Below are 26,561 nucleotides of genomic sequence, written 5' to 3'. Positions count from 1 at the left end.
TCGTTCTTCTATTTCCTCTCTCTCTCTCTCCTACCCTCCCCCACCCCTAATTACGATGTGTTTCATTACACAGCTGTGCGAAGAGGCCTCCAGGCATTGGGTGCATTTCTAAAATCAAAAATAAAATAAAAATAAAAATAAAGAAAGGGAGGCTGCTAGCAGAAATCTTTCTATTCGTTATTCCTGGCAGCACTGAAAGGTGTAGCAAAACTAATGACTAACGCACTGTTAGATTTTTATAATGGAACAAATAATGGGGAAATAAAAAGTGAGTACGGATGAAAGCAGAGGCCTAACAGATGATATGAGTGAGAGAGAGAGAGAGAGAGAGAGAGAGAGAGAGAGAGAGAGTATAAGACAGAGAATGAATACCAAAAACACCTATATAAAGAAATGGTTAGGAGCAGGAGGAGAGTAGCCGCATATAGAATGGATTACAAACAAGGAAAGTTTCTATACAAAATCTCAGGGCATCTCTACATCAGAAGGTTAAGCTGATTTAATAATCATACCTCACCCCCAGAAAGCCTGCTGGGTAGGGGGACACATGTCTCTAACATTACTTAACACCCTCACCAACTACTATTCCCCTAGAGTGAGACATGGCAGTATATCAATGCAAATTGGTAGTGTATGTCTGACAAACCCGTAGATGATGATGTAATCCAACAGCACCCCCTAGAGTGTCTGAGATTTGGCACTCCCTGCAATGAACCCTGAACAGGCAGATACTTTTGGGTTTTATTTATTTTACTTTGGCCTTTTCACAGTAGTCAAGTAGCCCAAACTGGTTAGTTATTTTGTAATGCAAATCAGGGCCATAAATCCAAAATTCCTTATTTCGGTAATATTTGCTGAGCAAGAGGTGCAGTCCAGCAGCATCTGGAAGGCAAAAGGATTCCCTACACCTGCTCTGAGTGGACATCTAACAAGATAATCCACAACACACACTCAACGGGTTGGGGGTTAGGGATGGAGGGTAACTTCCAAAGACCCAGCACAGGGAGCTGAAAGCTGAGTAATTCAAGCAACTCTAACGTAAGGTTACCAGATTTTAAAAAAAAGAATCCAGGGACACTTTTTTTTTGAAAAGAGAAAAAAAGTTATTTTAAAAAGTTATTTTTTAAAAAAGAAAGAAGAAGTAATATCTTCTCTTCTGAAATCCGGGGACATTCCAGGAACGGATTTTGTCTGGGGACATATTTATAAATCCGGGGACTGTCCCCAGGAAATGGAGACATCTGGTAACCTAACAAGATTTTAAGCAAGCATTCCCCAAAGCCAAAACAAAAGGCCACGATTTAGTAGTAGTAGTAGATTAATTTACTACTATTACTATCTCAATATGTTCTCAATGACCAGCAAATAAGGCGGTCCCTGGTAAATGAAGGCAGTTTGTGGACTTGCCTCAAAAAACATATTTTGCTAAGTTGGAAAAGGTTCAGAAAAGAACAAGCAAAATGGTCAAGCGGCTGAAGCAATCTCGCCTATGAGCAAAAGCGGCAGCATATGGGGCTCTTTACTTTTGAGAAAAGGCAAGTGAGGCACGATATAACTTTATACAATTAGCCACTGGGGAGAGCAGATAGAGAAAAGCTGTTCTCTATCTATCTGTCATGGACATCTAATGAAGCTGAATGTTAGAAGGTCCAGGAGAGATAAAAAGAAAGTCACTTCTTCACACAGTGCATAACTAAAGTATGGAATTCTCTCCCACAGGGGGCAGCAATGGCCACCAACTTGGGTGGTTTTCAAAGAGGATTGGACCAATTTCTGGAGGATAAGGCTATCAATGACTATTAGCCATGGCAGCTATGCTCTGCCTACACAGCTAGAGACAGTGATACTTCTGAATACCAGTTTTTGGAAACCGCAGGAGAGGAAGAAGAAGAAGAAGAGGAGTTTGAATTTGATATCCTGCTTTATCACTACCTGAAGGAGTCTCAAAGCAGCTAACATTCTCCTTTCCCTTCCTCCCCCACAACAAACACTCTGTGAGGTGAGTGGGGCTGAGAGACTTCAGAGAAGTGTGAGTAGCCCAAGGTCACTCAGCAGCTGCATGTGGAGGAGCGGGGAAGCGAACCCAGTTCCCCAGATTACGAGACTACCGCTCTTAACCACTACACCACACTGGCTCCAAATGGAGAGTTGTTCTTGTGCTCAGGTCCTGCTTACAGGCTTCCCACAAGCACCTGGTTGCCCACTGTGAGGACAGGATGCCGGACTAAACGGGCCACTGGCCTGATCCATGTGGGGATGATTATGGAGGCAGGAGAGTATATATTATTTAATGATATCCTTCCTAACTTGCGCTAGCAAGTTCCATATTCTAGCAGAGTTCCAAACATCCCCCTTTTTAAATTACGCAGCGATCAGCTTGTTGCTGACTCATCTGAGTCTTACTATTAAAGATTCCTTCCTGGTAAAATCCCTTCTAATCCCTCTTAAAAAGAATAAACACAAGAATCTGATTAACACTAATATAAAAGTAGTTTACTCACAGATTCATTCAGGTTCACAGACATATCCCTGAAGGCAGGCTTAGGTTACATAACAACTACAGTCATACCTCGTGTTGTGTCCGCTTCATGTTGCATCTTTTCACGTTACGTCCCGCGGCAACCCGGAAGTACTGGAATGAGTTACTTGTGGGTTTTGCCGCTCGTGCATGCACATGCGCAGAAGTGCCAAATCGTGCCGCGCACCTGCACAGACACAGCACTTTGAGTTATGGGCATTTCACTTTATGGGCGGGCCTCTGGAACGGATCCCGTCCATAACATGAGGTACCACTGTAGAACTATTCCATAAAGAAGTTAGTCCCAATTGACTGTGACTAAGCAGTCACTTCTCCAAACACACAGCAACATACAAAATGGAGAACACACACTGATCAGAACATGGAGGCCGTGTGCTCCTCCATCAAAGTACAATAGACCACACCTTCTTCAACTCACATGAAGTCTGTCCCAGCTCAGCAGGAAACAGGAAGTCTTCTCCTGAGTGGTCCAAAACATCCCCTAACATGTCCACTGTAGGAATGTTGTGCTTGACTGCAGTTTTACATCCTACAATCCAGAAGGTTCTTCTTATGTTCTTAATGCCCACCAACAAGATAGATAGATAGATGATAGATAGATAGATGATAGATGATAGATGATAGATGATAGATAGATAGATAGATAGATAGATAGATAGATAGATGGATAATACTTTATTCGGCTATAAGCCCACGAGGTAAAACCAAACAATAAATAAAATAGCATTTTACATTCTAAAATATCAACTAAAATATTTCAACGCATAATCTCCTTCACATTGCATACATTATGCTCGACTGTGGGCTGGATATGACCTCGACGCTCAACTTCCTGCACCTGCCTTTGGTTCAGAGTCCAAGGCTATCTAAGCTCCCTGGTTGGATCTTAAAAGATGGGAGCACTTTTCTAGACAAAGAGCTGAAAGACTCTGCTGGCCGAGCATTTGTGGATTCCGTTCCAGAGTTCTGCTTGCCGGAGATGGAGCTGATTGACCTGTCGACGGTGGACGTCATCCTGATCTCAATCTACCACTGCATGATGGCCTTGCCCTACATTACGGAGCACACCGGGTTCACCGGAACCGTCTACGCCACCGAGCCCACTAATAAGATTTTAAGCAGACATTCCCCAAAGGCAGAAACAGAGGCTGTGATTTATTAGTGGCATTGGGAGTAGTAAATTAATTTATAAATCACCTTTAACATATATCTCAAGGTTTTTCCTCAAGGACAACGGCCAGACAATAGGGCTGTCCCCAGCGAATAAAGGGAGTGTATAAATATAGCCAGGGGACAGAAAGTTTTTGTCCTGCTACCACCCCATTTGTGGCATTTGCGAGCATCAGCCAAAGAGGGTGCTCTCCTCCCCCTCCCCCACCCCAAAATACGCCCCGACAGACTCCCGCAAGTCTCCAAGCTACAAAGTGATTCTTTATACAGTAAGATAATTGTCTCAGCCTCCTAAGGATAAATATGTCAAGATAGGAAAACCATTTCTTTTTTTCCCCCTTCCCAGCAAGGCAAGGATGTGATTGAAAATGTCATGCTCCAGGCGTATGAGCAATATTCTCATAAGTCGTCATCCCAAATAAATTGTTCCATCATTTGTACTATTTAGAAGCCATCCCCCAAAATCAGACAAGCTGGGGAGGGGGAGGAGAAGCAAAGCGGGTTTAAACACACCGAATGTTTGGTTGTTATCATGGACCTGATTTGAGCATACAAACACGCCTGTCGACCGATTTATCTGCTCTCCAGCAGCAGCTGAATGTTAGGCTGGCCCCAGATATTTTGCTGCCTCAACATCGCGCTGCCTTTCCCTTCTCCAATCAATGCGAAGGCCCAGGGCTTTTTGGAGAGGAAGGAAGGGCTACTGTTATGTACTGAGTTGAATAGGATCCAAAATGCAGCAGTCTGATTGGTCCTAGAACAATAGGATTCAGAATGCAGCAGTCTCATGGGTCCTAGAACAATGCAGCAGTATGATTGGTCTGCAGGAACCACCCAATCCAGCTCCAGGTGGAAGTGAATCCACAACCTGATTGGCCTACAGGAGAATCCCGGAATTAGCCAATCACGTGCAGCCCATTGTGTAAATAATGTACCGGTATATAAGGGACGCAGGTGGCACTGTGGGTTAAACCACAGAGCCTAGGACTTGCCGATCAGAAGGTCAGCTGTTCGAATCCCTGCGACGGGGTGAGCTCCCGTTGCTCGGTCCCAGCTCCTGCCAACCTAGCAGTTCGAAAGCACGTCAAAGTGCAAGTAGATAAATAGGTACCACTCCAGCAGGAAGGTAAACGGCCTTTCCGTGTGCTGCTCTGGTTTGCCAGAAGCAGCTTAGTCATGCTGGCCACATGACCCAGAAGCTGTCTGCGGACAAACACCGGCTTCCTCGGCTAATAAAACGAGATGAGCGCCGCAACCCCAGAGTCGGTCACGACTGGAACTAATGGTCAGGGGTCCCTTTACCTTTACCTTATATAAAGCAGATATTGTGGGGAACTTCCATTCCTCCTCACCACTATGAGCTGAATAAAGAGCATGAAATCCACTCTCGACTCCGATTATATTTCAGCTACAAATTCAATAAAGAAACAATACAACTTGGTAGCTTCATGTGTGAACTCAAACCACTGATCCATTCCTCAAATCCTCTCTGCTCACCCCACCCCAACCAAAGTTTTAAAATGAAAGGAATTATATTCTGATTTATACCTTTACAAACACACTCAAGGATCAAGGAACCACAGCAGGGGAGAGAGGAGGGGAACGGGCCTGGGCAAGACATTTTGTTTTCTCACAATTGCTGTAAAAAAAATTAAAATCCTTGGAATCTAAGATCAGAGAGAAATAATCAGATGGCCTAAGCATTTTGCATCTGTCACTGCTGTTCCCCAAAACATGTTCATAAAATTACCCAACTCATTGCCAAGAAACTTCAAAGTCAAATCAAAGAGAGCACACATGAGATGATGGCAATTCACTTTTCTTTAAATAAAAACACCCCCAAATTGGTGTTCTAACAAAAAACAAAAACAAAAAAAAGCTTGGAGCCAGAAGCAATATTCAGGAAAAAAAACCAATTTAGATGATGATGATACTAATAAAAATATTGTGTGTAAACATGCATTCTACTTGGGACAAATATTTAGCTGTGTTATGGCTCCTGTTGTTGGGAATGGCTGAGAGTGAGGTTTGTATGTGGAAGAGCCTTAAGAGTTGGTCTGGGAGACATCACTGCTGCGAACGGAGAATGTGGGTGAAACTTCTCTCTCAGTTATTCTGTCCAATTTCTAATGAAGCTTTATATGAAGATTTCTTTTTATTTTTGGTATCTTTGTATTTGATTTTCGCTTGCAATGTGCTTTTTTATGTTTAAGAGAATGTTTTGCTTTCCTGTTATTATCCTGCTTTTTAAATGCAGGTCTTTTATTGCGCTCTGTGCTCGATTTTCATTTGTAACATTTCGTTGTGATATATTGTAATTTCTATTTGATATTTTGTTAAGACAGGTTGCAAACTGTTGAGGAGAGACCGAGAGAGATAGAGAGAGATGAGAGCAGGGAAATGATTTAATTAAATAAGTGAGAGTGCGTTTTTAAGACAGGAGGCAAGCCATTTAGAGGTTTTTGAGGGAACAGAAATGATTTAATGAATAAACTGGTGTGTGTTTGTGTGTGTGTGTGTGTGTGTGTGTGTGTAAGAGAGAGAGAGAGCATGTGTCTATGAGCACACGCACACACACGCACACACACACACACAATATCTATAATTAAATTATATCCTATGTTTCCTCCCAGGAGCTCAAGGTGGTTGACATGGTTCTCTCCCTCTCCATATTATCCTCAAAAAACAATGAGAGGCACCAACTATCTCGGGGGGCCACTAGGAGCGCATTGGAAGATGGCCAACAATACCATCTCTCTGACCCACACGGGGTAATTAAGAGGCTGTTATGGGAGTAGGCAGCCTCCCTTGTTGCCCCAAGGAAATGGGGAACACTGCCCTTGCCTGCTGTGCCCATAAATCACCCCCTAATTTGAAAGAAGGGGGTGAGGGCCCTAGGCAGAATGCCCCCATGTGGACCTCGGCTCTCCTGGACGCTGTCTCTGATCACGCACTAGTTGCAGCAATTTGGAATAATTAATTACAAAAGAAGCAAATGCACATATTTCAAGTGAAGAAGGGGAGTGAAGTCTGCTAATTTAAGTGACCTCTGCAAAAGAAGACAACGGGTTGGAGAAACAGGAATATTTTACGATGAAGATACACCAAAGGCTGGGTATGTTGACAATGGGACTGAATGGGGGGCGGGACCTTTTTTACTTTCCTTCTATGTGATTTACAAAACCCCCTCCTCATTAGAATTGTCGGTTGAACTGACCCAAGCAGGATGATTAAGGTCTGTGTGGAGATAAACTTTAACCAAAAGTATGCTTTATAAAGATCGAGAAACAATAATAGCTTTTGGGAATGGCGCAAACAATTAATTCGGAGTTGCCATCTTGCCAAAGGATTTATAGCTGGGAGGAAGAACGGACTTGTTTTCAGACTTCATTCCTAGTGAATCTCCTCAGAGGTTTTGAGAAAGGAGGCAGATTGGTGAAGATTAATGACGCTGAGACTGTTTTGATGTATGGAAGTGATGTTATATGGAAAACGTCTGGATATGGCTACTGGATAAAAAAAATAACATCCACGCAGGATTACAAACTGTTCTAACCAGCTTGCGGAGATTATCAGAGGTCACAAAGTGAAAGGAAAAATATATGAAAATAACAACAAGAGATGTGGAAAAACAATAAGAAAGGACTGGATAGTACTGTGAACATCATAAGGTTAGATTTGTGGACATTAAAACAGCAGTAAGAAGCAAGAAGTTGATTGGATCCCCTTCGGAACTTGAAATATGGGTTCCTCCAACAAAAATTTAAAATTCGGCTGTGTAATTTGGAATTTATGTAATTTGGTTTGATTTGATGTGATTGGTCGGTTAATAAAAAATTATTCTTAAAAAAAAAGAGAGAGGCACCGACTATCTCAAGGTCACCTAGTGACCTTCATGGATGAGTGGGAAATCGAACCCCAGTCTCCCAAGAACTAGTCTAGTACTCTAAGCATTCCAACACACTGTATATAGCACAATCACAAAGAAAATTAGTCTCTAGGGAGGGGAAACCCTCTTTCTCCTTAGCTTCCTCCCCCCACCCCCCAATGAAAAGGGTGCAGCTCAGATGCATCGCCTTACGCCCAAGGTTGGACAGCCTTGGAAGGTAGTGGTGGTGTATTCACCTTGATCTGAGCTTCTTCGGCAGAAGTTAGATGGCACTCTGTCATGGATTCTTTAGTTGTGATTCCTGCATTGCTGGGAGTTGAACTAAATGACCTTTGGGGGTTCCTTCCACCTCTACAGTTCTGTAGGTCTATAATATCCCTCTCCTTCGTGAATCCTATTAGAAGGCTTTGGAAGCCTGTGGCCACAGCCACGACCTGCAGCGGTGCAAGCAGGCATTCCACCATCCCCTTTCAATCGACTGCCGTGAATCTCCTTTCAATCATGATCAATGTGTTCCTGTATTACAAAGCGGGAGGGAGAAATGTCACTATCCACCATCAGGCATAATTTTAGAAACATATTCAAGATGAGAGTGACATTGGGAGGGGTGCAGTCATGCTGCCTCATCCACATCCACACAAAACGTGAGGCGTCATATAAAAGGGACTATCAAAATGACCGTGCACGATTGTGTTGTTTTGAATCCGTAAATGCCTCTTTGCCAGATCCCCTAACAAACCTGCAGCAGAGAGAGAGAGAGAGAGAGAGAGAGAGAGAAGGGCAAGGGGAGGTGGACGAGAACTTCTAACAAACAGGGCCATTTCCCCGCAAAACAAGCCCCCTAAATCCACAAAGACAAAAGGCACTAGATCAAGTTCAAACATCCCCCCTGGTGAAATCCTTGTCTCCATCTACTTAAAACCTCTGAAGCATTAGCCATTTGAAAATGGTAGTCAAGAGAGAGAGAAAAGGACGTAGCAAGGACTGGTTTCAATGGGGGAAGGGGGCTGTCTGCATGCATAAGGAAATGAATTCTTCAATTTATACAAACACCCTGGGAGAAAAATATCCCCCCCCCTCCAAAAAAGGGAAAAAATATTACAGCTTTCTAGAACGGCGCACTTGCCATAACACTACTTAAGAAGTGATATAAACATCCAGGCATGCAAGTGTGCAAGCTTGAATTAACGATGCGCCTTCTATGGAAGCACACAAGGCATGTAGCACACAGGCATTGCACGTATACACAGATAGAAAGCTTTGGGCCAGAGCCACCTCAGTGAAAAAGAAGGAAATGTAGGGGACAGTGGAAACTCAGGGACCCTGAGCTGATTGAACTCCCTACAGGGAAAGCACGCCACCCCTGCAAACATTTAAGATAAGACCCCCCACACACACACACATACAGACAGATCTCAGGTCCTCTTATCTCACTGAGTTTTCCTTGATTACACTACAGTGGTACCTCTGGTTGCGAACGGGATCCGTTCCGGAGCCCCATTCTAAACCTGAATGGAACACAACCCGCGTCTGCACACCCGCGGGTCGCAATTTGCCGCTTCTGCGCATGTGCGCGCCATCATTTTGCACGTGTGTGCATGTGCGAGCGGTGAAACCTGGAAGTAACCCTTCCCAGTACTTCCAGGTCACCATGTGACGCAACCTGAAAAGACGTAACCCAGCAGGCCCTTCTTATGTACTTACGAAAAGGGGCTGCTATTTTAATTTGGAGGAAGGAATAACAGAATTCTTCCTCCACCCCAGACCTCTGTCCCCACTGTAGCTCAGTGGTAGAGCATCTGCTTTGCATGCAGAATGTCCCACATTCAGTCCCAGGGGTCTCCTGATGGGGCTGGAAGAGACCCCCTGCCTGAAGAGCTGCTGCCCGTCCGTGAAGACCGTACTGAGCTAGATGGACCAATGGTCTGACCCAATAAAGGGCAACTTCCTGTGTTTCTTTGTTGCTGCCTTGCAGAGAAAATGAGTGACACTTCCTCCAAATCAGGAGGATGCAGTGAGAGATTCTTGAGCTAGGCTTGCTTCTAGCCTGTGTTTTTTCTTCTTCTTGCAGACAAGTTGGCTTTGTACACAAAATGAGATTTTGGCAACAGTGGTGAACACCTGGTGTGTAGGAAACGGCAGCACGAGTGGCACCCAAACTCTCGGATCGGGTCACCAGGGACAGCAAATCCACTCCCGAGATTGAGGCAAGAAATAAAAAAGGCACAGTGGTCAATCAATAAAGGGCCTAATTAACAGTTATAATATTATTAACTCGAGCAAAATGCTCCCCCCACCTCTTCGGCAAATGGTAATCTTGTCCTCTTTCATTAGTTGACAAAACACAAGTCAAGTTATCGACCCAGGAAATGAGAAACACAGAGAGGAAGGTGGAGGAGGACAGGGAAGACCGGCAATTACTGAGCCATCAATGTCATTATAGGGTGAGAGGTCGCAGAGCCTAGTGGAGAGATGATGCTGTGGAGTAGTTCTACCTGCATAGAGTCACAGAACTGTAGTATTGGAAGGCACCCCCACGGTCATCTAGTCCAACCCCCTACAATGCAGGAATCTCTACTAAAGCATCCATGGCATCCAACCTCTGCTTAAAAACCTCTGACGAAGGAGAACCCACCACCTCTTGTGGGAGTCTGCTCCAATGCTGAACAGCTCTCGCTGCCAGAAAGCTCTTCCTGATGCTTAGTCAGAATCTCCTTTCTTGTAACTTGAATCCACTGGTTCAGGTCCTACCCTCCAGGGCAGGAGAAAACAAGCTTGCTCCATCTTCCACGTGACAGCCCTTCAGATATCTGAAGGTGCCTATCAAATCTCGTCTTCTCCAGACTAAACATACTCAACTCCCTCAACTCTCCCTCTTTTCCAGCTCTTGATCCTCTTCTGCACGGACAAAATGATCTGTTGGAACGTAAGAAGAGCCTGCTGGATCAGGCCAATGGCCTATCCCATCCAGCATCCTGGTTCAACAGTGGCCAACCAGTTGCCCAGCATGGGAAATCCACAAGCAGGACTTGAAGCACAAGAGCAGCACTCTCCCCTCCTGCAGTTTCCAGCAACTGGGATTCAAAAGCATTGCTGCCTCCAACTGTGGGGGGCAAAGCACAGCCATCAGGGCTAGTAGCCATCAACAGACAAATTCATGGAGGAAAGGGTTAAGCCTCTTTTAAAGCCATCCAAATTGGCAGCCATCCCTGCCTCCTGTGGGAGTGAGATCCAGCCTAGATAGGGAGGAGGCAGCAGACTGTCAGAAGGCAAGAGACTGTCAGACATGGAAAAGGCACCCAAAAGAGTATTGTAGCAGAATAGGATGCCAGAGAGGAGGTGCCAAGCTTTGGGAAGGATATTTAAGGCTCTGGCCGGTTCCTAGAGCCCTCTCATCTCCTTCCCAAAGCTGTGAAAGTTCTAACTTTGGGGGGGAAGGTAAAAAGGTAAAGGACCCCTGGACGGTTAAGTCCACTCAAAGGTGACTATGGGTTTGCGCCGCTCATCTGTCTTTCAGGCCGAGGGAGCCGGCGTTTGTCCACAGATAGCTTTCCGGGTCATGTGGCCATCATGACTAAACTGCTTCTGGCACAACAGGACACTGATGGAAGCCAGAGCACATGGAAACGCTGTTTACTTTCCTGCCACAGCGGTACCTATTTATCTACTTGCACTGGTGTGCTTTCAAACTGCTAGGTTGGCAGGAGCTGGCGCAGAGCAATGGGAGCTCACTCTGTCGTGGGGACTCGAACCAGCGACCTTCTGATTTGCAAGCCCAAGAGGCTCAGTAGTTTAGACCAGTGTTTCCCAACCTTGTGCCTCCAGCTGTTTTTAGACTACAATTCCCATCATCCCTTGCCACTGGTCTTGCTAGTCAGGGATGATGGGAGTTGTAGTTCAAAAACAGCTGGAGGCACAAGGTTGGGAAACGCTGGTTTAGACCACAGTGCCACCCACATCCCTAACTTTGGGAAGGAGGAAGGGGGATTCTAGGACCCTCTCAGAGCCCTCAAGCCTCCTTCCCAAATCCCAGCACTTCTCTGGCTTTGGGCAGGCAGCACAAAGACTTGAGTGTGGATCTGTCAGATGTTGCTGAGGGCTGCCAAAAGGCCTCAGTGCTGCATGTGCCGCCGCCTCTGGCCACATATTGGACCACCCTTTCCTTGAGGATTTTCCACAGGCATCTGGTTGGCCACTATGAGAACAGGAAGCTGGACTAGGTGGGCCACTGACTGCCTCTTAAGTTCTCAGAACTTTATTCTCATTTTTAATGGGAGCATATGGAGTGTAGCGCTTCACCCACACAGCTCTCTCTATACTGCCTTTTCATCTCTTTCTACTCCCCGCTCCCCCTGCAGAGTTCAGGCCACCTTTCTACATCCTTCAGAACTCTGCAAAGAGAGAGCAAGCGATGGAGTCGTACAATTATCGGAGGAAAATCTGCTCCTTTGCAAGTGCAGGAGGAATGGCTTGGAAATGACAGAGAGTGCTAGCTTCACATGAATGCAGCTCCCTTTCCCACCCAAATGTCTAAGAACCACATACCCACCTCCCAGCCTGATTTGTTGATCATTTATTTATTTATTGTTTGGAGCATTTGGTGCCCCACTCTTCAGCCAAAAAGATGCACAGAATGGCTTATAATCCATTAAAGCAAAACAGCTCCTGTCCACAGGCTTACAATCTAAAACAAAAACCACGTCACACAAGGAAAAGGGGACAGGAAAGGGAAGAGGAAAAGATTTTGAGAGGAAGTAACATGCCTAGTTAAGTTCAACTGACCCTGAATTTACTAGAAGAATTTATTTTCTCCCAGTTCACTTATACAGTGGTACCTCTGGATGTGAACGGGATCCGTTCCGGAGCCCTGTTCACATCCAGAAGCGAATGCAAACCACATCTGCGCATGCGCAGGTCGCGATTTGCTTCTTCTGCCCATGTGCGTGACGTCATTTTGAGCGTCTGCGCTTGTGCGAGCAGCGAAACCCAGAAGTAACGCGTTCCGTTACTTCCGGGTCGCGGTGGAGCGTAACCTGAAAATGCTCAACCTGAAGCATATTCAACCCATGGTATGACTGTATATCGTGTTTTGAGCTTTTGGGGAGGGATTAGGCTGAATGCCTGGGCCCCCCTCTAATTCCTGGAACATCCAAGCTAACCATTAAGGGGAACAAAGGAAGTGGCTCTGTGCGAAACAGCAAATGGGTGGGGCAGGACAAATGAGTTGGGAAAACAAAGCCAGAGGTGAGGAAAGCAGAGAGTTTGGAGTGATTTGAGCTAGAAGCAGTGCCTTTTTTCTAGAAAAACAAATCTATTAAACTGCCTATGGCCTTTTAAACTGCAGGGTGTGTCTGTGTGGATATTGTTTTTGTTTGTTCTTTTGATCTTTGGATGAAAGGCAATATAGAAATAAAATAAATAAATAAAATATTACTTTTTGGAACATAACTTTCTCTTATCTTGATTATTTCTCAAGTTGCAAACGTAGTTCTGTCAAGGAGCTTCTCCACGTGACCAGATGAGCACTTGCTCTGATGTACTTACACAGAGTTCAGATTATGTCCGGTCATTATACCAAGCATTTGTTCAGATTTGTTTGTGGGGAGGTTCTAAAACAAGGAGCCTTCATCCTGATTTGCTTGCACATTGGGGATATATACAGTGCTTTTTCTCTTTAAAAAATGTTTAGGGGTACTCTCATTTTCCTACTCATACTGAAATACTGCCCCTCAGTGCGGCCAAACTTAGATTCACAAAATGTTTAGGGGTATGAGTACCCCAGAATCCCCCTAGAAAAAAGCACTGGAGATGATGATAGATGATAGATAGATAGATAGATAGATAGATAGATAGATAGATGATAGATTTGTTGTGCCAAGAGACTTACATCCACTTTAATTGCACAAACCTAAATTTACAGCATGCATTTCAATCCTTCCCATAAAATACTGACAGTCTGGAGGCAAGCGAGGATTTAACTGCAACAATATCTCTGGAGTTTGAAAACACTGGGATCCATATCTTTACTCCCTTTGGATCATCCGCCCATTTCCAACCTTATCATTATTAGCTGAAAGCAAACGCCTCTGAATTTTTCACCCATTGTTGGGAATAATCCATCATAGAAAATGTGTGAGCTGTGACATGTAAAAAACAGAAGATATGCAGATTTGGGGACGATGTGCCATACACATTATGAAAATACATTCTCAAGGACAATTAAATACAGGGATTGTTGACTGGTTAAGCACCAGCTCAATGGGTTTGCTGCAAGTGTGTCTTCAGGAAATTCTCAAAAATGTGGATTAATTATCTAACACACTAGAACAACTTCCCACCCACCCCAATAGGTTTTTGTGTTGTTTTTTTGCATAAAACAAATAGCCTGGAGAATTTAGGGTGAGTTTCAATTGCCGCGTTTCTCTGGTTGACTAGACTGATAGAGAAAGAAATGTATTCTCAAATTAAATAAAAACAAAAATGGGTTTGTGGCACCTGGAAGACTAATAAGTCTATTATGTCATAATAATTTCATCAGATGCATGTACTGCTATCTCAAGATACACACACACACAGAGAGAGAGAGAGAGAGAGAGAGAGAGAGAGAGAGAGAGCGAGCTTTTGTGGGGATTGCCGACAGTGAAGTCAGAGAGAAATGAAAATGTAGAAAACTACACACAGCAATCAAGTCATCAACACTGGGGAGTACCAAACAAACAAACCAAACAATTGTTGGTAAAACATAAAAGTTGGCATTGGTAGCCAATTAACACTTACAATTTTGCTCAAATTCCTTTGTTCAGTTCAAATGTGATAGCTCTGAACCTCTTGATATGTTGCAATTCAGCAATTTTAAATTGTAGTTTCCTTTTGAAGCTTATATTCTCCGGGATGGCCACAGGATGTCCTGAGAGGTTGTTCTATATTACTATTATTATTAGCCCAAAATGGACATAACTATATGTGCACCAAACATGGTGAGATGCAAACAAGAAAGAGAAAAAGAGAAACAAAACCCGTGTAGAAGGGAAAACAAAGGGGAGGGGACCCAAAACTGTATATTTTCCAAGGTTGTTATTGCACCTCACCAAATCTTAACCTATTACAGTATTTGTAAGAATGGATTCCAAATATGATTGAATTTGTCCATGGCAAGTCTCTGTTTATAAGCAAGTTGTTCATATGTTGCAAGTTTGTAATCCAATCCAATCAAAGAAGGGAGCCACTTTTTTATTTTTCCAATTCATCAGTATCAGTCTTTTTGTTGTGGTAAAGGCATGGAGAGTCCACTCATATTGTCCTTTTGTAAGGTTCCATGTGCTGAGTATATAATTCAAGAGGATATTTTGCTCTGTAAATGTAAGGTTGTTCCGTACAGTTCTGTTGATGGTTTCAGCTACCTTCTGCCAAAAATCTTTTGATACAGGACAACGAAAAAAAACATATGTTGTAGAGAAGTTTTATCTCTGTTGCATCTCCAACAGTTAGATACCTTAGATAGCCCTTTTTTATACAAATGTAATGGTGGCCCTGTGGGTTAAACCACTGAACCTAGGACTTGCCGATCAGAAGGTCGGCGGTTCGAATCCCCGCAACGGGGTGAGCTCCTGTTGCTCAGTCCCTGCTCCTGCCAACCTAGCAGTTCAAAAGCACGTCAAAGTGCAAGTAGATAAATACCTCCGGCAGGAAGGTAAACAGCGTTTCCGTACACTGCTCTGGTTCGCCAGAAGCGGCTTAGTCATGCTGGCCACATGACCTGGAAGCTGTACGCTGGCTCCCTCAGCCAATAAAGCAAGATGAGCATCGCAACCCGAGAGTCGTTCGCGACTGGACCTAATGGTCAGGGGTCCCTTTACCTTTACCTAATGGGGGTCCAGTATAGTCTAAATATTATTTTTTGTTGTATGAGCCTCAATTTAAGATCCAGAGATACCTTTGTTCTATACTCCAACGCATGTCATCTCAGACACTGTTTAATAGAACTCCAGCAAACTATTTGCATAGATATAAAGTACTTCTAACACAGGATAACACACTTGGTGCATCTGAAGATGTGGTCATCTGTGAAGACATGAGCCATAATAAGTGTGTCAGCCTTCAAGAGGCCACAAAACTCTTTTCTGCTGCCAAAACCAGCAGTGCAATCCTCACCATGTCTACTCAGAAGTAAGTCCTGCTGAATTCAATGGGGTTTACAGTAGTACCTCTGGTTACGAACTTAATTCATTCCGGAGGTCCGTTCTTAACCTGAAACCATTCTTAACCTGAGGTACCACTTTAGCTAATGGGGCCTCCCGCTGCCGCCGCAGCACAATTTCTATTCTTATCCTGAGGTAAAGTTCTTAACCTGAGGTACTACTTCCGGGTTAGGGGAGTCTGTAACCTGAAGTGTTTGTAACCCGAGGTACCACTGTACTCCCAAATAAGCAGGGTTAGGATTGAAGCTTATCTGTGCTACCCCTCTGGATGATTCTGCAATAATTCAAGATACTACATTTCAGTCCAGTTCTTAAGCACCGGTTTTCTATCTCTAGCTCTCCTCTGAACTTATTGAGACTCAAGGGATTATCATAATAAGGAAACATACTTTTAGCGAGCTGGGAAATGTCACCCTGTGGACACCCGGCATTAAAGGACCAGCTGTGAATTCTAATGCCATGAAATTGGAAAGTCCAGCGTGTTAATTAAACACTCTTTCAAAATAATAGGGAGGAAATACTTACGGACTAGGAACCACATTTTTTGGCAAATAACAGTTACACACTTCGTTTAGTTTGTTGAAAAGCCTTTTACACTTGCGCGCGCACACACACACACACCCCAGAGCAGAAAGATTTATTTAACTGCAGCATAAAGGTACCCCTGCCTGTACGGGCCAGTCGTGTCTGACTCTAGGGTTGTGCGCCCATCTCACTTAAGAGGCCGGGGGCCAGCGCTGTCCGGAGACACTTCCAGGTCATGTGGCCAGCGTGACGAAGCTGCTCTGGCGAGCCAGCACCAGCGCAGCACACGGAAACACCATTTACCTTCCCCCTATAAAGCGGTACCTATTTATCTACTTGCACTTAGGGGTGCTTTCAAACTGCTAGGTGGGCAGGAGCTGGGACGAAAGATGGGAGCTCACCCCACCGCAGGGATTCGAACCGCCGACCATGCGATCGGCAAGCCCTAGGCGCTGAGGTTTTACCCACAGCACCACCCGCGTCCCTATGTATCCCTATGTACCCCACATGTGTTTCATAAACAGCTGAGTGTTCAAAGCAATAAAGGCAATAAGTTTCTAAGCAGTCTTGTTGCAGCAAGGGCTGAGAGAGCCAGAAATATGAAAGACCAGAGAGCTGCACCCAAAATCTTGGCTGGTGATTTTGAATTCATGTGTGAACAGACCACCTCCATCAGATTTTCTCTCCCTTGACTGCTACTTGGTGGTAGCAATTACATTGCTGGCAAAAATGGGAAAGACCAGCTCCATCAGGTATCTCCCACACCTGTACTGTGTCAGCTTGTTATAAAAGCAACTGTTTAAGAATTGCATTCTTTTCCTCTTCCCTCCCTGTCCCCTTTTCCTTGTATGCCATTGGGGGTTTTCCGTTTTCTTTTAAAGAAGATTGTAAAGCCACAGGAGAGGGCTGTCTTTTTTTGATTGACTGTATATAAGACACTCTATGTGCTTTTTTGGCTGTAGAGTGGGGTACAAATGCTCCAAAACACAAGTAAATGTGTGAAATTCAGCTCCCTAGAGAGCTTCACACTCCAACCCTCTTCACTATGGTCCTTTCCTGGCATTAAGATGTATGTGAAGTTCTTTGCTTCCTCCCTGCAAAGTTTCAGGCTGATTGCCTCTTAATGGTATCAATCAGCTTTCCCCAATCTGGTGCCCTCTGTATGCTTTGGACTACAGTTCTCATCAGCCCAACCAGCCCAGCTGATGGGAACTGTAGTCAGAAACATCTGGAGGAGACCAGGTTGCAGAAGGCAGACCACTTCAGGTACAAAGGAGCTGGACTGTCAAAGCTGAGCAACGAAGACATGGCGGTAAGAAAAACAAAGCAAAACATGGATGGCTCCTCACTGCAAAATGGGTGGTGAATGCCACCTGCAGGACAGAAACACATAGCTGGGAGGAGGTTATCCCATCAATCTGCCATCCCTGCACATCTCCAATGCCTGGCCTTGCTTGCCTGTGGTGTGCAATCTACAATTTCAGCATCTCCAAGGTCTGTGAATCCACAGCACTCTTCTCATGTCCCTAAAGTGAAACTGATATTTGACCGTTCAGCAGCCTTCATTTGCAGCCCTCCCTTCTCAGCAGTGAAGATGTTTGTGAACGTTCTGTGCCCTCTGTACGCCAGTGTGGTGTAGTGGTTAAGAGCGGTGGACTCGTAATCTGGTGAACCGGGTTTGCTTCTCCGCTCCTCCACATGCAGCTGCTGGGTGACCTTGGGCTAGTCACACTTCCCTGAAGTCTCTCAGCCTCACTCACCTCACAGAGTGTTTGTTGTGGGGGAGGAAGGGAAAGGAGATTGCTGGCCGCTTTGAGACTCCTTCGGGTAGTGATAAAGTGGGATATCAAATCCAAACTCTTCTTCTTACCTTCACAGCTGGGGGATGGGAGGGCACTACCAACTTGAAAGCATGCAATGGCTATTGCACTGCCCACGTCTATACAAACACACTTTTCACAGGAAGAAATATCTAGGAAGTCTGAAGATTCTCTATACCCTTTGCTTGTTCACCCTAGCAAGGTCAATGACAGCATCGGCTGGTACGCCTTTCTAGATTACAGGATTTGTTTGTTTGTTTGTTTTCTATACAGGGTCCAAAATGGTCAGTCTTCTGCAGCAACCTTAGCGACAAATTTGCCCTTTCTCTGCACCCAGTGCAACCTTTGCCACAAGAGAAACAATCTAATCTGGCAGCAGTTGTTTTTTTAATTTTCGTTTAAGATATCTGTTGCCCACTCCCAGGGGCAGATTACATTAACATCATATACATAATACATTTAAAAAAAAACAAAAAACAAACACAAGCAGAAGGAGAAGAAGGAGAAAAAAACTTCACAACTAATAAAAATAGAACAGTGGGGGGGGGGGACCTGGGAGAATATATTTTAATACAGTGGTACCTCAGGTTACATACGCTTCAGGTTACATACGCTTCAGGTTAAAGACTCTGCTAACCCAGAAATAGTGCTTCAGGTTAAGAACTTTGCTTCAGGATGAGAACAGAAATTGTGCTCCGGTGGCACGGCAGCAGCAGGAGGCCCCATTAGCTAAAGTGGTGCTTCAGGTTAAGAACAGTTTCAGGTTAATAACGGACCTCCAGAACAAATTAAGTACTTAACCCAAGGTATCACTGTATCTGACAGCACAGTTTAATACCCAATATTTGTGATATTAGTGGTTTTTAACCTCGAGCAGACGAACAGTTAAGGTTTGGTAAAAACAAGCACGGGGTGAAGCAGCAAATCCTATTAATCAAAAGCTTGGGAGAAAAATATTGGCTTAACTAGTGCCTAAAAGATGAATGGATAGCTGCCATCTGAGTGTCCCACAACCAGGGTGCCACTGCCTAGAAAGTCCCATCTGTGATCACCACCCACCTTAGCTTGGATGGTAGCTTATATATCCAGAGTCCTGATCAAAACCATCTTAGAAGGAGCCCAGTTTGTTCCCTGGCACCACAGCTTACTTTCCTCACTGCCCCACTCTTCACTTTATGGGAATTACTTTCATTATTTTCAGCTCCAAATCAGCCTTTGCTCCAAAATGGATTACAAAATATAGGGCACTAACCATAGTACAGGACCAGTTTTCAGGTATGGGGTGCTTTATATCTCAAGAGGTTCTAGCTGACTTGCCTCTTGCCACTTACTAACCTGACCCTCCCATGTCCTCACAATTTGATTCCCTAGATCTAATCACGTGTTGTCCCACAGATACCATTTTCACCATCTCTCTTTGTGCATGTGGTTGTCTAGTTGGGACAGACCTCCTGGCTTAGAGCTCCATCCCATGCCAAACAAGCCCACCTGCTTGGCTCAAGTGCAAGCTTCTGGGATTTTGCTCGATTTCCTGCCACTGTGACCACATGTGCAGGTCCAGAGTCCACAAGTACTTATGGTACCCAGATCCTGCAAGGCCCTACTCCCTGAGTTGTACAACAGACACCCATCGTGGAAGCCTGGTATGTGTCATGATTGTTCGCCCAACCCATAGGCTGATGTCTTGTAGCTTTCCCATCCTATGTCTGCCAAAACAGCAACAACCCACCCACTCAACATTGAAGGAAATCTCTGGTGCAGATTCAGAGGTCTTTGTTAGTTCTCACTCTGCCAGTTCTTTCCCCTACCACCCCACCCCATACCAAAGCTGTAATGACATTTCAGCTAACGGGGGGGGGAGTAAGCCCTGCCCCACATAATTGATCACAAGATGCAGCACACACACACACACCATTTGAATGGCAATGCCCATCAACAGGGGGCAGTAGCCCCCTCAAATATTTTACTGGGGAAGCTGAAGAGACCTTGGAGTTAGCTCCTATTTCAGCTAAAATGTCTGTAAATTTCAACATTTAAATCCAGAAAATTGGAAAGGCTGCTTTTAAATTTTAGTTTTTAGAAAGAAAACCTGTTTGTTTGTTTGTTTGCTTGCTTGCTTGCTTGCTTGCTTGATCGGTGCTTTCAGTTGTGGGCCTTCCTATCACAAGCTGGCTGTTCAGATCTGACTTGTCCACAATAAACTCCCATCTAGAAGTATCCTTAAACACGTTTAGCAATGTTAAACATTACTTTGCTAAGTTCAAAACATGACCCTGGTGCGCATTCCATACACACCTATAAATAAAAAAGCATATATAACTGGGTTATCTTTTTTCTCTAAATCCCCCAAATATTTTGCAAGCAAAAATTCGACTCCCTCCCCTCCTTATGCACACACCATGCACGTTTGTCTCCGTCCTAGCCTTTGCCAGTATGCTAAATATTCCTTGTGTGTTCAGAGGCATAAATATGAAACGAAAACCTAGACAACGCAGCCATTCACTTTATTTCCCCGCAGCCGTGTTTGATGCTGAGCTAACCAAATGCACAATGGGGTGGAGGGAAAGGAAAATATGTATCTGGCTGATCGCCCACCTGCCCCCCTCCCTGCACCTCCTGAAAGATGTAAAAGAGACTTTGAAGAAGTGAGATACAGGTTGAATTGCAGATCGCCCTCTCAAACCTGCCCCCCCCAAACACCCGTCCCACTCTGCCTGCAGCACTGGCTGGCTCTTGCTTGAGACACAAGCCAGGAATTACATTATGCAGTCCCCTGCTTGCAAGAGGAAGGTCAGAATAAATATTATAACTCTCTCACATCACCTGCCTGGGATCAGATAGGAGGATTTTTCAATCAGGCAGAAAAACAGACTCTGTTTCATCCCTCTGATCTCCCATTCATAGGAACACAGGAAGCTGCCTTATGGTGAGTTAAACCCACGGGCCCATTGAGCTCAGTATTATCGAAATCCAGAATTTCAAGCCAGAGTTGTACCTGGAGATACTGCGGATTGAACCTTGGGCATTCTGCATGAAAAGCATATGTTCCACCACTGAAGTGCAACCTTTCCTCCAATACAGTGTTGTTGTTGTTGTTGTTTTGTTGTTATCAACAACAATTTAAAATACAGCATGACAACAAGTTGCAAAGCTGAGTTGTGGTCTGGGACATCTGGGGGGCACCAGGTTGGCAAAGCATGCTATAGAGGGGAGGGACTTCTTTGTGGTGGTGCCTGCCTTATGGAATCTCGTCTCCTCCTGGAAAGAAGGCAGGCATCAACTCCAAGGAGTTCCCAGCACCTGCTCAAGGGCTGGTCTGTTCACCCAAGGTGTTTGCCAGCTGTTTTCTTTAAGCTTAGGCTGCATTATAGTGGCCACAAAAAAAATTTAGGGTGGTTTTAATATTCTCTGCATGTGAATTTTCAATTGTACTGAGTTGCATGCCTGAACTGCTCTGGTATCGATAGCCAAAGTCATGTGCGAAAACCAAGCTGGGAAAAGGCTGGAAGCTGAATACACAGAGACATGCTTGATCTGTGCTGGAACCAAAGCTGCGACTAATGGAGAAGCAAGAACAGTTGGGGTGCTAATGTTGTGAGCCCCTCTATCTTTTGTTCAGGTTGTATACATGTGTAAATAAAACCATATATTCTTAACACATGGCAGTATCCGCTGACCTTCATCCCAAGGAAACCAAACCTGGATAAGTACCTGGTACCCCTGGATTCTCTCACCACTCAGAGATCAGGGTGTAAGAACACGGGTGTGGTGATCACACAGGGTCCCTGGATGTTTCACTGTCTATTGATCCCTGTGCCACCACTTTATTTCTCGCTGCCACCATCCAGGCCCTACCTGGTACAATACTGAGTCCAGTCAGGGTTAAATTGGAACATACACGTCTGCTTCTTTATTGCAGTTTAACAAGCGTGTAGTTTCATAAACGGTATCGGTCAATTACAATCATGGGCTTCCTATCTTGACCTATAACTTCCGCTACCTGCTCTCACTCACTAAACCACCTCTCAGATATTTACTTGTCTTCCTAGCTCCTAACTATTCCCTATTACTCAGCTTATTTCGCTACACTAACTCACAGACTCTATCCCAATTCACTCCCACTCCAACCAACCACCCAACTCCCAACGAACTCTTCCCTTCGCCCCTCCCAGAGCTGGTTTTATAGTCCCACTGACTCCACCCCCCTGGGTTCTGATTGGGTAACCTGTTTAACCATTTCACCTCCAGCACTCTCATATGTTAACGTCACAATGGGTTTTTGCTCCTGGATCATTTTCAGGCTCGCTATGATCCACCCATCCTTAGACACAACCCTGACCACTAGGTCCAGTTGTGGCCGACTCTGGGGTTTATTGGCCAAGGGAGCCAGCGTACAGCTTCCCGGTCATGTGGCCAGCATGACTAAGCCACTTCTGGCAAACCAGAGCAGCACACGGAAACGTCGTTTACCTTCCCGCCAGAGCGGTACCCATTTATCTACTTGCACCGGCGTGCTTTTGAACTGCTAGGCTGGCAGGAGCAGGGACCGAGCAACAGGAGCTCACCCCGTCGCGGGGATTTGAACCGCCGACCTTCTGATCGGCAAGTCCTAGGCTCTGTGGTTTAACCCACAGCGCCACCCACGTCCCTAGACACAACTTTCTTTTCAGCAAACACCACTCATGTCTCCAGCTAGCCCTGCTATTGCCAAGTCAGAGCAGAGGCAGGCTTCCTTGTATTGTTTTAGGCATCTTTCCCCACTTGCCTTGCACTTTTCAAACAGAGGCCATGCACAGCCAGTCTTTCTCCCGATGACAGCGCTCAAAAGTCTCTCCCGAGGGCCCCAGGGCCTCGCAGTCTGCCCTCAGTCACTTGAGGAAATTCACAACTAAATTTGCCAGTGCGCATTACTTTGCACATTTATAACACTTAAAGCTCCGTGCGCCTGGTTGCCACCAAATCTCCCAGTATGCTTGAATCCATCTGGTACATTACATCTCTTTCTCTCTTTGCTACAGCGCTTAAAGGAACAAAGGAAGAATGCATTTTTTATTAGGGAATTTGGACTGAGTCAACAAGCTTCAGTCTCCGGGCAAGATAGTTTCTCCTCATTCCAAAAACACACACACACATCCATGTTATGTACCAAACACATTATTAAAAAAATAATTACCCATCATCTACATTTTTTCCAGTGGAACAGAAGGGTCTCTTTGGTATTACAATCAATCACAGTGTTTCTTCCTTGCGGGTGCCGGTGGAGAGTGCATTACAATACAGAGGTATAACTCACAACAAATCCGAGAATTGTAGGGTTGGATAGGACCCAGGGGGGCAGTGAGACCAACCCCTGCAATGCAGGAACTGCAGCTAAAGAATTCCTGACAGGTGGCTATCCAACCTCTGTTTAAAGACCTCCTCTGTCTTCTGAGGTTGTCCAAACCAGCTCAGTTGGTTAGAGCGTGGTGTTGATAACGCCAAGGTTGCAGCTGCATTGCAGAGGGTTGGACTAGATGATCCTCAGGGTCCCTTCCAATTCTATGATTCTATGTCTCTAATATGTGAAATTCTCACTTCTCTGAATTTTGCAATGCGGTTCTCCAGCTAAGTAAAGTGGTACCTTGGGTTAAGAACTTAATTCATTCCGGAGGTCTGTTCTTAACCTGAAGTACCACTTTAGCTAATGGGGCCTCCCACTGCTGCTGTGCTGCCACCGCGTGATTTCTGTTCTCATCCTGGGGCAAAGTTTTTAACCCGACCAGAAGGTCGGTGGTTCGAATCCCCATGACGGGGTGAGCTCCCGTTGCTCGGTCTCAGCTCCTGCCCACCTAGCAGTTCGAAAGCACGTCAAAGTGCAAGTAGCTAAATAGGTACCACTCCAGCGGGAAGGTAAATGGCATTTCCGTGCGCTGCTCTGGTTCGCCAGAAGCGGCTTAGTCATGCTGGCCACATGACCCGGAAGCTGTACGCCGGCTCCCTCGGCCAATAAAGCGAGATGAGTGCCGCAACCCCAGAGTCGGCCACAACTGGACCTAGTGGTCAGGGGTCCCTTTACCTTTGCTACTTCCGGGTAAGTGGAGTCTATAACCCGAAGTGTTTGTAACCCGAGGTGTTTGTAGCCTGAGGTACCACTGTAACTGTTGTGAGCCCCTCTATCTCATATATGAGGGTAAAATGTCAATAAAATGCATACATTTATTAAAATAGCTTACAAAATGCATAGTAGGGGAAATGGCTTTGCAAAAACAACAACAAAAAAACAAAAAACCCAATGTGTATATTGGGGAAATTTCACCCTAAAATGCTGATAATTTTTCATGACTTAGAAAAAAAGACACACATTCACGTGTGGACATATAGAGAACAAAAAATGAGAAACTGATTACCCATTACCACCTAAAGGGAGAGGACCCCATAAGACCATTAAGTCCAGAGTCTGAAATTACCTAACTGTACTACAGGATCTAAGCCAGCAATAATACACCGGACTATTCCAACATTTCACAGCTGAGAACTGAGACATGCTTGAAACACCCCAATTTTCATACCATGGATCATTGCCTGACACACACCCCATTACACATTGCTGAAGAGTCTTCTCCACCTCCTGTAGGCTGCATCCATTTACTCTCGCAATTGCCCGTCTTCCGCTGATTTAGAAGCTAGGATAGTGTTTGCTCGTCAGGGTAAAGATATACGAGGAAAACAGACTTGTTCTACAATCTGTTATCAACTGATCAAAATATATCCCGGCAGGCTACAGTTTGTGAAACAGCAAGCTGTGCACTGTTTGGACCCTGGTGTCTGTGCGCGCACACGCTTACATGCACATGCGCCAGAATATATGGCATCCCAAAAAGGCAACATTAAGGACAATTCCAACTACGAAAATAACCTCTTCCCTTGGAAAACAGGAAGAGCTGGAGCTCACATCATGGCAAAGAGCTGTCTCTGCAGAATCACTGAATCAGAAGGGATCTTGGAGGTCATCCAATCCACCTCTCTGCTCGGTGCACAATCTGCAGTGGAGGATGCAGCCACACAGCATCCCTGACAGACAGCCATCCAGTGTTGTTTACTACCTGCCAAGCAGAGCCCACCACTTCCCAAGGCAGTCTGTTCCCCTGTCAAACAGCTCTTACCTTCAGAGTTTAATAATTTAATTGGCGTATTTAATTTTTAATCTTTTTTTTAAAAAAAATCACATTTATTGTGTGTTTTTATTTGTATCTGTTTTAATTTATACTCTGAGCTGCCTTGGGCCCTGCACTAGGAGAAAGGCGGGGTATACATATACATTAAACAAATAAGTATTAGAGTCCTACACAAAGCCACTCGCAGATCACCAGGAACCCCTCTTTCGGCACCTAATTAAAATTAACCTTTCCATTTGAGGCAACATGACTAATAAAGCTGCGAGCATTAACCATCTCCCTGGCACCATTGATCCACTGACGCATTAATCAGACTTCCAAAATGCAGATTTTTAATCAAACTTTAATTGGAGCCATCTCCCACCAAAGTGTGTTCAGCACCAGCCCGATGGTCATAAACCATCCACATAAGTCTCTCGATTTGGGTAATGCATTTTACAGAGACATTCCAGATAATACATGATTCATGCTGGTTGTTGAGGCGAGGGAAAGGGGTAGGGAGCCCAGAGTCCTCCTCATTAAATGCCTTCAGCATAGCACCCTAGACTGAAATGGTGCATCAGTTAATCAATTGCTTATAAACAAGATCGTACATTGACTTTACTGCCTCGCCATGTGCATCAGATCTCTCAAGATGCTTTTTTCGCAAATGGATAGTGGCAGGCACGCGCTGCTCTAACCACAGCTGCAATGCCACTAATGGGTCACCGTGGCTTTAGGAGCGTGTTTTCTGCACAGACTGGCTTGCCTGTGTCAACTCCAGAAGCTCTCATGCAGCTACAAGCCCAGCCAACCAAATGCAGGATCCAGATCATGCTGCAATTCACCCAGCATTTGAGGCTCACTGTCAAAATGAAGAAGGTGTTTAGCACTGATGTGAGGTCTAAAGTTGGCATGGAGTCTGCCCACCCCACCCCATCCAGTGACACTCCAGCTGTTTTGGGACTACAATTCCCATCATCCCTGACCACTGGTCCTGTTAGCTAGGGTTGATGGGAGTTGTAGTCCCAAATCAGCTGGAGGGCCAAGTTTGGCCATCACTGATGTTCCTGGGATACTCACAGGATGCTCATACAAGCCTCCTTGGAGCTGTTAGGCAACTTAGGTTGACACAAATCGAGTCCACAGGGAAAACATCCTGATGATGCTTTCCTGAACTGGGGGGGGGGTGTATGATTCAAGGAGAAAGGAACAGAGAGGTTTTTGTCTCTCTTAGTCCAAGTCTTGTATGCAGCAGGGAGACATTCAACCTAGCACACAGAAGAA

At 45.0% G+C, this 26,561-nt stretch overlaps 1 protein-coding gene across 4 annotated transcripts in view; it reads right to left on the bottom strand.

The window, feature by feature from the left end:
* The window catches only part of GRIK4 (glutamate ionotropic receptor kainate type subunit 4), a 476,479-nt gene that overhangs the window by 434,156 nt on the left and 15,762 nt on the right, over nt 1-26,561 (bottom strand). The window lies entirely within an intron of this gene.

Source organism: Podarcis gaigeae (genome assembly GCF_964106915.1).
Source record: "Podarcis gaigeae genome assembly, chromosome: 15".
In the NCBI taxonomy this organism is placed as follows: Eukaryota; Metazoa; Chordata; class Lepidosauria; order Squamata; family Lacertidae; genus Podarcis; species Podarcis gaigeae.
Note: the sequence above shows the minus strand (reverse complement) of the source record. Positions and strands in the feature narration are given on the sequence as shown.